Consider the following 7,116-nt stretch of genomic DNA (forward strand, 5'->3'; position numbering starts at 1 on the left):
TATATATAGTCCTGGTGTGGCACTGTAGGATAAGCACTTGACCAAAAAGTCAGTTTGAACTGCAAGGTCGGCAGTTCAAACTCATCAGCCACTACTAGGAAACCCTATACACGGTCTCTATGAGTCAGAATCAACTCAACAGCACTTAAAAAGAGCAAAATTTTTTTACTTATCCTTGTGTGTATGTATACACACACACACGCACACGCACGCACACACACACACACACACACACACACAAGGGTGAGTCAAAAATTATCCACACTCTGGATGTAGAATTTTAATGAACCTTTAAAAAATACAAATGCATTTTTTTTTAACATAACCTCCTTGCTTGTCAATACACTTTGTCCATCTGTCAACAAGCTCTTGAATTACCTTGTTAAAAAAATGTTTTAGGCTGAGCTGTGAGCCACAAATGTACTGGAGTCTTCACTTCTTCATCAGAGGTGAATCTTCATCCTCAAAGGGCTGCTTTCAGGGGACCAAACAGGTGAACATCTGATGGAGCAAGATCAAGACTAGAGGGAGAATGTGTTAACACCTCAAAGTGAAGTTTTTGCAAAGTGTCAACAGTGTGGGCAGAAATGTGTGGACAGGCATTGTCATACGAGATCACAATGCCCTCGTTGTTGTTGCTGTTAAGTGCCGTCGAGTCGGTTCCAACCCATAGCGACCCTGAACAGGGTTTCCAAGGCTGTAAATCTTTACAGGAGCAGAAAGCCTCATCTTCTCCAGCGGAGCAGCTGGTAGGTTCCAACCCATAGCGACCCTGAACAGGGTTTCCAAGGCTGTAAATCTTTACAGGAGCAGAAAGCCTCATCTTCTTCAGCGGAGCAGCTGGTAGTTTTGAACCTCTGACCTTGCGGTTTGCAGCCCCATTCATATCCACTATGCTACCAGAGCTCCCTTGGACAGCATTTAATCTGATGTTAAGGCTTCAGCTCTTCAGTGAGCATCTCAGTGTAATGAGCACTGCTGGTTGTTGAACTTTTTCTGATACTGTTGCAATCCTGGCCCTTGAGAATCCCAGAAAACAGTAAGTATCAATTTTCCAGCTGATGGTTGACTTTTGAACTTTTTCTTGGTCAGCGATTGAAGATATTTCCATTCCATACTCTGCCATTTACTCTCAGTCTTGCAATGATGAATTTATGTTTCCTCACCAGTAATGAATTTTTTAAAAGAAACTTTACCTTCCTTCAAATATCAGTCCAAATTTTATTTGCAGATCTCCAAACACTTCTGCTAATGGTCTTCCGTGAGTTGTTTCGGTACCCATCTCACAACCTTCCCCAAACCCATGTCTGTCATTTGCCACATAATCCACTTTGACTTGTCAATTTGAAGAATCATTTCACGTGCACGCTCAATGTTGTCATCAGCCATGGACATGGATGGACATTTTAATATAGCCAGAGTGCAGATAATATTTCACTCCCTCTCATATATATATGTTGTAAAGTGCCATCGAGTTCGTTCCGACCCATAGCGACCCTGTATAGGGTTTCCGAGGAGCAGCTGGTGAGCTTGAACCGCCAACCTTGCAGTTTAAACGTCTTTGCAGTCTGGCTCATTTACCCACAGCGCCACAGTGAACTGAAATGGACTAGTATTGACCCTGTCAATACCTGGATCTTAGACTTTTAGGCTCTACAATTGTGAGAGAATACATTTCCATTGCCAGTTTGTGGTGATTTCATGGCATCTCCAGGAAGTTGTCTTACTGGTATAAGTTAAGAGGTTCTGTGCGCTGGGACAAAGAACGAGGTAGACTTTGGAGTGGTCATAAGTCTCCATGTTCTTCTCACTTTTTGCTCACAGATAGAGAAATGTTTAGAACTGAGCATTTACACCACTTGAGGGAGCCTCTAGTGCAGTGGGTTAAGCACTGGACAGATAACCATAGGTTAGTGGTTCAAACACATCAGCTGTTCACTACAGGAGAAGGATGAGACAATCTGCTTCCATAAAGATTTACAGCATCGGAAACCTTATGAAGGTTCTGCTATGTTGTCCTTCAGGATTGCTATGAAGCCAAATCTGCTCAATCAGCAGTGGGTTTTTGTGAGTTGGAGACCCCTCCAGCTAACACAGAAGGTACCATTCCAACCTTTATGAAGTGAACAACTTCAGTAGTATTTAGTACAATCACAATGTTGCACATCCACAGCTTCCATCTACTTTCAAAACTTTCTCTTCACGCCCAAAAGACCCATTAGCACTCTGCATCTCCCTTCCCAGGTCCCTGGCTACCACTAAGCTCTCTGTTTCTGTGGCTTTGCCTTTAATTTCATATAAACAAATACGAGCACAGACAGATTTGAGAGAATGCTCATCCTTTCATCTCTGACTTGTCCTTTCTCCTCTGCAATTCTGCGCACAGTTTCCGGTTTCCGGCACTCTACTTGCATATCAGGCCACCTTGTAAGAGCAGGATGGGAGAGGGGGATCTCGCTCTTCTCCCCTCCCCTAGTCCCTCTGGGACTCTGGAACAATGGGGAAGCTGCTAATGAGTGATAATGAGGCCCCCTCTCTGGCCCCCTCTCCCGTAATGACTCTGGAGGCCACGGGGATGCCGCAGGCTAGCTCTGTCCTAATTAACTACAGTGCTTCCCACAAAGGAAGTAGCCTGGATTTCTCTTCTTAGGTTCTTCTGATGCCCAGAGGTGGCCAGCCCCACCCCACAGCCAGGGCAACGGTCTGGACAGCCTGGGGTTGTCCATCTGGACCGATCTACCAGCCTCATGTTGGGCCCAGAACTAGAGTCCCTGGGAAGAATGAGTCTGAGCCGGCCCCGGTATTGCGCTCAAAACCTGGTTCCAATACTTATTTACAATGTGGTCTGCAATTTAACCTGAGTCCTTTCTACAACTTTCAAAGGCAACCTGTAGCTTTTTCCTTGTTGAGAAAAAGAGAGACCCAATTAAATAATATTTAAATACCAACAATTTAAAAGTCCAAAGAAATGCAAAAATCCATGGAAAAGAAAATATCAGAAATTTTACACTGGGATCAGTAACAGTGCTATGCAGGCCTAAGTGGGAGCTTGAGGCAAAAGGAAAAATCAGGAAAACTGACCTGCCTCTATTTACCATTGTGATATTCTGTTCACCATGGATTTTTTTTTTTTTTGCATTGATTTTACATTTTAGAAATACTGCTTTGAAATATTGTCTTCATTGTTGAACCCTGCTCACATGTTTTCTTTTTTAAATTAAGGTAAAATTCACATGACGTAAAACTAACCATTTTTAAATGTGTAATCCAGTGGTATTTCGTCTATTCACATTTTGTGCAACCACCACCTCCATTAGCTTCCAGAACATTCTTGTCACCTACCAAAGGAATCCCCCATGCCCATTAGCAGTCAGTCCACATTCCTCAGGCTCATTCACTTTCTGACTTGTATGGATCTAGGCATTCCAGATAGGTCAGATACCTGAAACCAGGAATAGGTGTTCACATGTGACTGGATTCTTTCCTTTAGCAAAATGTTTTTGAGTTCATCCCCACTGTAGCATGAATCGGGACTGACTCACTGTCCCCCTGAAATGAATACGTCACTTGCCTTACCTTTGTCCTGACCTGGAAAATTCTAGCACCTAATTCATTTTCTTTTCCTTGTGGTAAATATATGTGCAACAGAGCATTTGCCATTTCAGCATTCTTCACAAGCAACAGTCAGTGAATTTTAGTCATCGTATTATACAATCAACATCACCATCTATTTCCTTCACCCTCAAAAGACACTCTTCAGGAATGACTCCTTCTTCCCGATCCGATCCACCCCTGGGAGCTCCCAATAACTTAGGTCTGTATATACTTGCCTAGTCTACATATTTCATACAAATGAAATCATGCAATATTTATTTTGACTTATTTCACTCTTCTGTTTTCAAGGTTCATCCACATTTTGAGTTGCATTTTGTTCCTGAGATAAATTCCTCAATTGTCTCACCATAGTCCCAACCCTGGAAAATCCTAGTATTGAACCTTTATTGAGCCTTTCTCATGTTTCTCATTTAACCTTCACATCAAACCCTCATTAACAACCTGCAAGATGCAGATGATACAACCTTGCTTGCTGAAAGTGAAGAGGACTTAAAACATTTACTGATGAAGTTCAAAGAGCACAGCCTTCAGTATGGATTACATCTCAATGTAAAGAAGACAAAAATCCTCACCACTTGGCCGATAAACAGCATTCTTATCAACGGAGAAAAGATTGAAGTTGTCAAGGACTTCATTCTTCTTGGATCAACTATCAACACTCGCGGAAGTAGCAGTCAAGAGATCAGACAACGTATTGCATTAGGCAAATCTGCTGCACAAGAACTTTTTGTTTTGTTTTGTTTTAATTAAATGTTTTTATTTTGCATTGAGTGAAAGTTTACAGGGCACATCATCAGCTTCACATTCAACCATTCAAATAGCTTGTTTCATTACATTGATCATTATCCCCGCCATATATAAGAACTTTTTAAAGTGTTGAAGAGCAAAGATGTCAGCTTGAGGACTAAGGAGAGCCTGATCCAAGCCATGGTATCTTCAATAACCTCATATGCATGCAAAAGCTGGACAGTGAATAGGGAAGACCATAGAAGAATTGATGCCTTTGAGTTGTGGAGTTGGAGGAGAATACTAAAAGTGCCATGGGCTGCCAAAAGAACCAATAGATCTGTTTTGGAAGAAGTGCAGCCAGAGCGCTCCTTGGAGGCCAGAATGGCTAAGCTTCGTCTCTCATACTTTGGACATATTGTCAGGAGGGAATAGTTGCTGAAGAAGGATATCATGTTTGGTAAGGTGGAGGGTCAGAGAAAAAGAGGAAGACCCCCAACAAGATGGATTGGCCAGGTGGCAGCATCGATGGACTCAAGTGTGGCAGCAGTAGTGAGGTTGGCCCAGGATCTGGCAGTGTTTCATTCTGCTGTACATAAGGTCACTATACGTCGGTGCCGACTCGATGGCACCTAACAACAACAACAAAGTGCCAGACTGCAAAGCTGTTTGAACTGCAAGGTTGGCCGTTTAAGATCACCAGCTGCTCCTTAGAAACCCTATACAGGGTCGCTATGGGTCTGAACCGACTCAACGGCAAACAGCCCCATGTCAAGGAGTCCTGGTGGTGCAGTGGGTTAAGTGGTGGGCTGCTAACGGCACAGTTGGCAGTTCTAGCCCATCAGTCACTCTGCAGGAAAACCCCATAAAGATTTATAGTCTCAGAAACCTTACAGAGCAGGTTTTAGGCTATCTGTGCTGCTATAAGATAAATACCACAAGGAAGGGCTTGAACTAACAGAAAGTGATTCTCTCACAGTTTAGGAAGCTACAAGTCCAAATTCATAGTGTGGGCTTTGTTGTTCTTAAGTGCCATCAAAGTTGGTTCCAACTCATAACGACCCTGTATAGGGCTTCTGAGGAGCAGCTGGTAAGCTTGAACCACCAGCTTTGCGGTTCAACCCGACCTTACAGTCCAGGCACCACAGCGGTGTGAGGTTTAAGGCAAGGCTTTCTCTCTTTGTCAGCTCTGGAAAAAGGTCCTTGTCTTGTTTCCTGGGTCTAGGAGCATCACAGTGCAGGGATGGCAGGTTCAAAGATTCCGCTCCACTCCAGCTCTTCTGGCTTAATGGTAGTTGTTGTTGTTATTAAGTGCCGTCAAGCAGGTTTCCAAGAAGTTGCTGGTGAGTCTGAACTGCCAACCTTGTGATTCAAACCTACCTTGCAGTCCAGTGCTTTATCCTACAGCACCACACCAGACCCCTCTAAACTCTGTTTGCCTATTTAATCTCTTTTATATGAGATTAAATGAGGCCAGGTGGCATCATTGATGGACTCAAGTGTGGCAGCGGTAGTGATGTTGGCCCAGGATTGGACATTGCTTCGTTCTGCTGTGCATGGGGTCACTATGAGTCGGTTCCGACTCGATGGCACCTGACAACGACAACATATCTCAAAAGATATAAAAAGAGATATAACCAAGATGAGCCAGGAGTGGAGTGTTTCCTCTAGCCCTGGGGTCACCGCACTGTGAAGCTTCTAGAACCAAGGGAAGATTGATACCAAAGATGCATGGAGATTTTCAAGAAATGCTAGGATTACATACGCTTGTAGCCTCCTATAGTATAAACAATACACATATGCATGTAGCCTCATATTTGATAGCCTCACATGTACGTGTAAGTTGACGGTGATAAGGAAGACTTTAGAAGAATTGATGCATTTGAGTTATGGTGTTGGAGGAGACTATTAAAAGCACCATGGGAGCCTCACTCTTTCGACCTCTGCTGCTGCTGCCAAGGAAACGAGGAAATGGAAGAGGAGCCCACACCCCCACGCCACCTGTCACCCAAGTCCTGCAGCCGTGCCTCCCTGAAGAATATAAAATATTCGCCTGCGCCAAGCTCGCCTGCACCCCCGCTCTGATCTGAGCTGGATCCAGAGCTGCATATATACCAATTTCAGCATCCATGTTATCTCGACCAGAAGCTTGGACTGGAGAGGGCTCAGGAGTGTTTAATGGGGCCGAGAATGGTGTGTCTCCACTAATCAGAAGGGAGTTTCAGACCAAGTGCCATCACAGAGACGTTGATACTGCTGCCAAATGTATTGTTGCAGGTGCTGTAACAGCAAGCGTGGCTGATTCTAGTGCTGGTACTGGAACAGTCTTTGGCAGCCTCATCATTGGCTACGCCAGAAACCCTTCTCTGAAGCAACAGCTGTTCTCATATGCTATCCTGGGATTTGCCTTTCTGAAGCTATGGGTCTCTTTTGTTTGATGGTTGCTTTCTTGGTTTTGTTTGCCATGTAACAAAAATTACTGTTGGAGATGTTGGCATTCATATTAATTACAGAATGGATATAATTCTGTGTATCTTGCTGTGATTCCGAAAACTGTAGTGTTGGTGTCATGGAAAAATGTACGTTATTTCTAAAGTTATTTCATTAAAGATGAAAACTTTTTAAAAATAATAATAATCGGCAACTTAAGACAGAGCCATTGCCATGCTGCAATGAGTTTCAATGACTGGTAAGACTGAGGAATTTGCACTGACCGCCTAAGACAGGCAGCATCCCTTAAACAAACAATAAATAAGGAGGAATCTGATGCAGACC

General features: G+C 43.5%; 1 pseudogene; it reads left to right on the forward strand.

Moving 5' to 3' along the window:
• Positions 1–6,260: 6,260 nt before the first annotated feature.
• On the forward strand, positions 6,261–6,811 carry LOC102832498 (annotated as a pseudogene).
• Positions 6,812–7,116: the final 305 nt, after the last annotated feature.

This window comes from Chrysochloris asiatica, unplaced genomic scaffold, assembly GCF_000296735.1.
Source record: "Chrysochloris asiatica unplaced genomic scaffold, ChrAsi1.0 scaffold00518, whole genome shotgun sequence".
Taxonomy (NCBI): domain Eukaryota; kingdom Metazoa; phylum Chordata; class Mammalia; order Afrosoricida; family Chrysochloridae; genus Chrysochloris; species Chrysochloris asiatica.